This window comes from Chiloscyllium plagiosum, chromosome 6 (assembly GCF_004010195.1).
Source record: "Chiloscyllium plagiosum isolate BGI_BamShark_2017 chromosome 6, ASM401019v2, whole genome shotgun sequence".
Lineage (NCBI taxonomy): Eukaryota > Metazoa > Chordata > Chondrichthyes > Orectolobiformes > Hemiscylliidae > Chiloscyllium > Chiloscyllium plagiosum.
The window spans coordinates 93250575-93259738 of NC_057715.1; positions in this window are offsets into that span (position 1 = coordinate 93250575).

Consider the following 9164-nt stretch of genomic DNA (forward strand, 5'->3'; position numbering starts at 1 on the left):
TCAGAAAATAATACATGGCATAGAAAATTCAGTCCTTGGGAATGATCAGTCTAATCACCACTGGTGGCTCAAGGTTTATCAAATAACTATATAGATCTGAACTATTCAAGGTTAAATCCCAATCTGTAAAAAGGTCTCAGCTGTGTGATGGCATAAGTACAAGAAACAGTCTCAGTACCCTTAGGGAAGGGATCCTTGTGGGAATATGTAAGCAAGGCCATTAGCTGAGAATAGAAAGAGCTTTGGCTGAGATGTAACCGGTGATTGTATATTGATGAGTTTAATGCTCAACCATGAATAACAGTCAAAAAGGTACAATACCAGAAAGCATGTGTTCCGAACTGAATACCCGCAGATGAACGAACAAGGGGGAGAATAATTAATTTAGTCTAGAAATAGAGTTATTTAAAGGAGGTACATTAATGATGGGTTGTGAGATGGTCTTTCCTGCTTATTTTGATTCTTTTTTAAGGTTCTTTTGAATCCTTCTCCATCAGAACTCTAAAACTCATTGAACAGTAAAACATTTGATTTTATTTTGATCATATTTCTATGAAGCACCTTGGATTATTTTCTGTATGAAATACATACTGGCCTGGAATTTGCAAGAGGAATAATGGTGAGATAATTTATTTAATAGTAAATTGGAGAGCAACATCCAATGCCTACATTTTCAGTTAACATGGAAATGAGGAAATTACCTAGCCATTTCACAAGTTCCACTACACTGATATTTTGCAAGGTGATTCAGCTTTCAAACTCTTGAAGCATGTCAAGTTGTAGTACTCATTAAATATGCCAGAAAAATTAGGATTTGTCCATTTAAATAGTACAGTAGAGGAGTTTATAGAATCCCAAAGTGTGGTGGCAGGCCATTTGGCTCAGCAAATCCACACAATTCTCCAAACAGCATCCCACCTAGACCCACCCCACTCCTGTAACCCTGCATTTCCTATGGCTAATCCACCAAACATGCAAATCCCTAGTCACTACGGGCAGTTTAGCATGGCCAATCTGCCCAACATGGACTGCCTTGGACTATGGGAGGAAACTGGATTACCTGGAGGAGGCCCATGCAGATACAGGGAGAATGTGCAAACTCCATACACGCAGTTGCCCAAGGGTGGAGTTGAACCTGGTTCCTTAGCACCAAAGACAGCAGTGCTAACCACTGAACTATCGTGCCAATAAGTCTTAACTGCTTCACAAATACTTCTCAAACACTGAAAAATAATTTCAGAAATTGTGGAAACTCATTCCTTCAGATTTGAATTATTGTTGGAGACCTTTGAAACAAAATTTTCAAAAATCTTTCTTTGCCTCATTTATTTCTTTCTCTTAGGTCCAATACTATCAAGTTGGTGGCAGAGTAGCAGGGTTGCACGCGGGCTGTTGCCCAAGGCTCATCTGCTTTTGCTTGCTTTTTTGTTTTACTTCTCTTTTAGAGTCATAGAGTCATAGAGATGTACAATATGGAAACAGACCCTTCGGTCCAACCCGTCTATGTCAACCAGATATCGCAACCCAATCTAGTCCCACCTGCCAAATGCCTTTTAAATGTTGCAGTTGTACCAGCCTCCACCACTTCCTCTGGCAGCTCATTCCATACACGTACCACTCTCTGTGTGAAAAAGCTGCCCCTTAGGTCTCTTTTATATCTTTCCACTCTCCCTCTAGTTCTGCACTCCCCAACCCCAGGGAAAAGACTTTGTTTATTTATCCTATCCATGCCCCTCATGATTTTGTAAACCTCTTTAAGGTCACCCCTCAGCCACCGACTCTCCAGGGAAAACAGCCCCAGCCTGTTCAGCCTCTCCCTCTCGCTCAAATCTTCCAACCCTGGCAACATCCTTGCTAATCTTTTCTGAACTCTTTCAAGTTTCACAACGTCTTTCCGATAGGAAGGAGACCAGAATGCAATATTCCAACAGTGACCTAACCAATGTCCTGTACATTCGCAACATGACCTCCCAACTCCTGTACTCAACACTCTGACCAATAAAAGAAAGCATACCAAACACCTTCTTCACTATCCTATCTACCTGCAACTCCACTTTCAAGGAGCTATAAACCACTTTCACTTTTTCTGGGGACTTCTGGCATCATAGAGGCAACAGCAGAGCGGGGTCCCCTGGTTGCGGGGTGAGTGTGAATTCAGCATGGGCCTTGGTAGTGGCAAGGTGGGCCCAGTGGTGAAGAGATAGCACCTAATGAGTGGCAACTCCTACGTGAGTTGGGCCAGTGCAGGTGAGGTGTGGAGGACTGTCTTTCAGTTATATCCGTTTACTCTTTTTATTCTTAACCTATTCAAAATGATGCCAGATAGTGACAAGAGTTGAAGCTTTTTACTGTATTTTACTGTACCATTGACTGTAAAACACAAGTGACAATAATAAATTATTCATTCATTCATTATTCCCTCTTTATATTTAATTTTTTTTGTACATGCATTTACACTGAATTAAATATTCTAATATATTGCCTGGTTTAGACTCCATGAGCCTTTGTAAGGATCCTTCACTCTCATTTGTTGCTTGTCCAGTTCACACAGATCAAAGGTGTTCTGTAAACAGAACCATGTTACACAACATGATAGCTATAACTTTAATAAATACCAAGAATGATCATTCACTGCTAACACTGATAAGCCAGTGCAAATTTCAGTTGTTGTTGCCAATCTTCAGCAGTTACAACAATCTCTGAAATAAAACAATTTTTTTTAGTTCTGACAATGAATTTAACTGTTTAATCTTCCCATGCTCCTTGAGAAGTGTCATCGGCTAATGAGATTTCCGCACTGTTTTAATGTGGATTATTTTGTCTCAAAAGTCTGCAGAATACAGCAAAAACCACGAAAGAACTTTTAGGCAGGCACTCCTTTTATCTTAATTACTTTGTAGGACAGATGAAGAACAATATTTTGCAGCTTTATAACCATTCAAGGTTACTTTCATGCATGCCCGTTACTAAGTTTCAACATGCAACCACAACTAAACCACAGGTGTCTGAATGGCTGGGTCCTATATAGAGGGCTCTTCTTATGAGCACTTGTTAAACACAGGAACTAACATTTCAATTTAGTGCAATCTTCAAATTAACAAAGATTTTTAAAAGAACAAAGTTAATACCAGTTACATTTGATAGCCTCTGAAAACAGATGCAAGAATTGCAATGCAAAATTAACTTATGCCTGTTGATTGCAATACAGCCAGTATTAATCACACTATTCAGCTGGTGACTCAAAATCTTAGGATGCTCGCACCAACTAAAGTCAGCCTGCACTGTTGAAAGCTAGTATGCAGGGCTTAAGGTGGCAGAAATGCTGACAGTTGAGTTGAAAGTGAGTCTGACCTGTGAAGTAGTGAAGGATGACTTCAAAGATTTCAGATGTTGCATTGGAGGCCTTTAGTAGAGGAGCAAAGAAGGAGAAACACTTTGTAACCACAGGGGTTTAGGAGACCCTCCAAGCACAAGCTGAAAAAGCAAAAGTTAGCAGATAGTTGTAGAGATGAACGCCAGGTGTCAAGCTCCAAACAATTGGATGCAGTACTGCAAGGAGGTCAATGATCTCAAGTTGAATGTTCTCGGTCAATGAATGCTTGTCAAATGCCATATCTTATAAGTGCATTAGTAACATCAACTAATGCTCAAATCATTACACTCAAAACAATCTCCAGCATTCATTTGTTTTATTGCACAGCACATACTTAGCACTGCTGTAAATTTCACACTCACACTTTAAATGTTGCCACACTGCTAGCTATTCAACTATATCAGCCACCTCAACCAAACCTATTGCACAACACAGACTTTTTCTTGCAGGAGATGGCAACACGGGCCACCTGCAGGGAAATAAGCACGTGCCCATGAAGGAGATAGTGCTGGTCACTATTGGCATGTCCATTGGCAAGGTCATGGCCTGCAGCAGATGGGTATCCTCATATCAAATCTTTCTTTTCACAGCACATTCCCTTGTCATCCTACAATCTCTTCTGACTGCCAAGATGCAAGTGATTTGAGCACACACCTCTTCTCTACCACCCCCACCCCATATCACAACTTTACCTTTTCTTCTTTCCAACATCAAAAGAAAGGCATAATGGTGAACCAATGGAGAAATAGCAAAAAGACAATGATAATTAAAATACTCCATCGCTGAACTTCACACTTCCAGTTTCCAAATCAGATACTGATCCTGAGATACAATTTAGAAGATAACATGGAGGCAAGGTCTACATATGGTGAGACATCAGGTTCAAGTGCGTTTCCACCAGGGCACAAGGATAGCATAAATGCCAGCCTGCTTGAGAGCAAGGTGACACAAAGGTTTGACTGCAGAGAACTCTGATCAGACATTTGATGGGGAAGGCTTGAAGGCAGATAATGCATATGCACATCAACATGTTTGGTACTTCACGACGTCTGCCAGAAAGTTCATGTTTCATGCCAACAGACATGGAGGAGATGTGGGCCAACTTGTCATGGATCTCAGTTTGTTGCCAAGCTTGTCGCCAGTCCTTTCTTATGTGCAAATTTGGCCGATTATGTTCACCCAATTGTGAATCCATCGATGCTACAGTGTCTGAACTGTAATACTGGAACTAACATTGCAGCACCAATAGCAACCATCAGTGTTGCAATTCAGACTGCTGTCATGGAAGGTCTGCTTATTCTATGTAAATGCAGATTGTTGTCAACATGACTGTCGACAGTATGCAAAGGAAATTGTAAAAGGCCTTTTTTATTCATTCAGGGATGTGGGCTTTGTTGGATGGGACAGCACTTATTGCTTATCCCTACTTGTCTTTGAGGAGGCGGTGATGAGTTTCTTCCCTGAACAGTCACAATAGTATTAAGAAGGGAGTTCCATAATTTTGATTCAGTGACACTGAAAGAATGTATGGCGAATGGAACACTTGCAGTTGGTGGTGTTCCTATTTCTCCTGCCCTTGTCCTTCTAGATGATCTAGAGGTAGTGGGTTTGGAGAACACTGTCTAAGGAGCATTGGAGAATATTTGCAAAGCTTCCTGTCATGGCACACAATGCTGATGTTGTGTGTCAGTGTTAGGGGAACTGAATATCTGTGGATGTGTGGCCAATCAATTGGACTGATTTGCCTGAATGATATCAAGCTTCTTGAGTGTTGTTAGAGCTGTGTTCAATCTGGCAAATGGGGAGTATTCCATCACACTCCTGGCTTGTGCCATGTAGATGATAGACAGTTTTTGAAGAGTCATCGAGATGAGTTACACACAGCAGGATTACTAGCTTCTGATCTGCTCTTGTAGCCACAGTCTTTATATGGATAGTCCAGTTCAGTTTCTGATCAATGATAACCATCCCAGGATGTTGATAACAGTAGATTCAGTGATGGAAGTGCCATTGAATTTTAAGGAGCAATGATTAGTTTCTCGCTTGTTGGACATTGGAACACTGCAACATGGAACAGGAGTAGGTCATTCAGCCCATCAAACATGCTCTGTCATTTAATACAATCACAGCTGATGGAACATTTCAATGCCTTTTACCCACACTACCCTCTAAACACTTTACACCATTGATAATCAAAATTTATCAACCTCTACTTCAAATATACTTAAAAGACTGAGCTTCCATATCCTTGGGGTACAGAATTCCTTAGGTTCATCATCCTTTGAATAAAAACAATTCTCTTCATCTTAGTCCTAAATGGCATCTCCTTTATTTTTAAATTGTGACCCTTGGTTCTAGACTGCTTAACCAGCAGAAATAATCTTCAATTAGATCATTCTTCATTTTTCGAAATGCCAGAGAATACAGGCCCAGTTGCCCAACCTTTCTTGAAAGGACAGATGGTCATTGTCTCACACTTGTGAAGCATGAATAATACTTGCCAATTGTCAGGCCAAAGTTGAAAAGGGTGGCGCTGGAAAAGCACAGATCAGACAGCATCTGAGGAGCAAGAGAGTCGACATTTCAGGCATTCAGATGAAGGGCTTATGCCTGAAACGTATATGCTTCTGCTCCTTGGATGCTGCCTGACCTGCTGTGCTTTTCCAGCGCCACCCTCTTCAGCATCTGCAACCTTCACTTTCTCCTAATTGTCAGGCCAAACCTGGATATTGTCCAGGTCTTCCTCCATTTAGACCTAGACTGCTTCAATGTTTGAGGAGTCGCAAATTATGCTGAACACTATGCAATCACTTCTGTCCTTATGATGGAGAAAAGGTCAATGATGAAGCAATTGAAGACAGATGGGCCTAGGACACTGCCCTGAGGAACTGCAGGGACTCTAGTGGCACAGCGATAATGTTCCTATTTCTGTGCTGGTAGTCCTGGGTTCAAGTCCCACTTGCTGCAGAGATGTCATAACATCTTTGATGAATTCCTGCTGAAATGTCTGACTTCTGACAACTACAATCATCTTCTTTTATGTCAACTCTCCAACCAGCAGAGTTTCACTCATTCACAGTAACTTCCGTTTTACTATGGTTCCTTAATGACACTTGGATAATATCCTCATGGACAACATCAGCATAACAGGCATGTCTAGGTTTTTTCCTCCTATCTTCTTTCTCCTTATGCTCTTGTTCCTCAGCCACTTGTTGTATAACAGGTAGAAAAAGCTATCCCCTCACTGTGAGTGAGGTTTTTCAGCATGTAGGAGAATGCAATAAATCTTAACACTCACACCGTCAAGAATTGCAGGGCAGCTCCATAGGACTCCAGGCAGGAAGAACATTGTGTAGACCACTGGTGAACTGAAACAATGTGTCGAAGTTCTTTGGAAGGATCTTCATTGCAAAGCTTGCCAAGTTTTCTCACTGTACCTTAACAAACTTGCAGCATCAATTATCAACTGTGTCCATGTGGCATCTCTCAGGTCTGACTCTTAACCCCATTTTACTACTTGCCATGCCCAAAGCAACCCAGCACTCAGCAGATATTCACTAAATGGCCAACGTCCCTTGTGCGTGCACTGTCTGTAAAAGGCCACTGTGCACCCAGGCAAGCATTGGAATTGTAAAGCTGCTCTATTTACATAAGGACAGAATGTGAATATGGTTGACTGGGTGGTGTAAAGGAGTCCTCTTCTCAGAGGACTGGCAGAGGAGGCCATTACACCAGAACCTGGCAACTTGTTCTGAGGTCGCCACGTGGTTCAGCACCATCTCAATAGTGTGGGCAAACTGTCAGGAGTGGTTTCCCCACAAAACTTCCAGGGGACAACTCTGGATTAGTGGTGCTGGAAGAGCACAGCAGTTCAGGCAGCATCCAAGGAGCTTTGAAATCGACGTTTCAGGCAAAAGCCCTTCATCAGGAATAAAGGCAGTGAGCCTGAAGCGTGGAGAGATAAGCTAGAGGAGGGTGGAGGTGGGGAGAAAGTAACATAGAGTACAATGGGTGAGTGGGGGAGGGGATGAAGGTGATAGGTCAGGGAGGAGAGGGTGGAGTGGATAGGTGAAAAAGGAGATAGGCAGTCAGGCGGAGAGGGGTGGGGAGGGAAATATATCCCTGGTGGTGGGGTCTGTTTGGAGGCGGAGAGGGGTGGGGAGGGAAATATATCCCTGGTGGTGGGGTCTGTTTGGAGGCGGAGAGGGGTGGGGAGGGAAATATATCCCTGGTGGTGGGGTCTGTTTGGAGGCGGAGAGGGGTGGGGAGGGAAATATATCCCTGGTGGTGGGGTCTGTTTGGAGGCGGAGAGGGGTGGGGAGGGAAATATATCCCTGGTGGTGGGGTCTGTTTGGAGGCGGAGAGGGGTGGGGAGGGAAATATATCCCTGGTGGTGGGGTCTGTTTGGAGGCGGAGAGGGGTGGGGAGGGAAATATATCCCTGGTGGTGGGGTCTTTTTGGAGGTGGCGGAAATGTCGGCGGATGATTTGGTTTATGCGAAGATTGGTGGGGTGGAAGGTGAGCACCAGGGGCGTTCTGTCCTTGTTACGGTTGGAAGGGTGGGGTCTGAGGGCGGAGGTGCGGGATGTGGACGAGATGCGTTGGAGGGCATCTTTAACCACGTGGGAAGGGAAATTGCGGGCCTGTCTCTAAAGAAGGCCATCTGGTGTGTTCTGTGGTGGAACTGGTCCTCCTGGGAGCAGATACGGCGGAGGCAGAGGAATTGGGAATGGGGGATGGCATTTTTGCAAGAGGTAGGGTGGGAAGAGGTGTAATCCAGGTAGCTGTGGGAGTCGGTGGGTTTGTAAAAAATGTCAGTGTCAAGTCGGTCGTCATTAATGGAGATGGAGAGGTCCAGGAAGGGGAGGGAGGTGTCAGAGATGGTCCAGGTAAATTTAAGGTCAGAGATGGTCCAGGTAATTGTTGGTGAAGTTGATGAATTGCTCAACCTCCTCGCGGGAGCACGAGGTGGCGCCAATGCAGTCATCAATGTAGCGGAGGAAGAGGTGGGGAGTGGTGCCGGTGTAATTATGGAAGATCAACTGCTCTACGTAGCCAACAAAGAGACAGGCATAGCTGGGGTCCATACGTGTGCCCATGGCTACCCCTTTGGTCTGGAGACAGGCATAGCTCGGGCCCATACATGTGCCGACAGGCATAGCTGGGGCCCATACGTGTGTCTACAAGCTTAGCTAGGGCCCATACGTGTGCCCATGGCTACACCTTTGGTCTGGAGACAGGCCCGCAATTTCCCTTCCCACGTGATTAAAGATGCCCTCCAACGCATCTCGTCCACATCCGCACCTCCACCCTCAGACCCCACCCCTCCAACCGTAACAAGGACAGAATGCCCCTGGTGTACACCTTCCACCCTATCAACCTTCGCATAAACCAAATCATCCGCCAACATTTCCCCCACCTCCAAATGGACCCCACCACCAGGGATATATTTCCCTCCCCACCCCTCTCCGCCTTCCGCAAAGACCGTTCCCTCCGTGACTACCTGGTCAGTCCACGCCCCCCCTACGACCCACCCTCCCATCCTGGCACCTTCCCCTGCCACCGCAGGAACTGTAAAACCAGCGCCCACACCTCCTCCCTCACCTCCATCCCAAGGCCCTAAAGGAGCCTTCCACATCCATCAAAGTTCTACCTGCACATCCACTAATATCATTTATTGTATCTGTTGTTCCCGATACGGTCTCCTCGACATTGGGGAGACTGGGCGCCTCCTCGCATAGCGCTTTAGGGAACATCTCCGGGACACCCGCACCAATCAACCACACCGCCC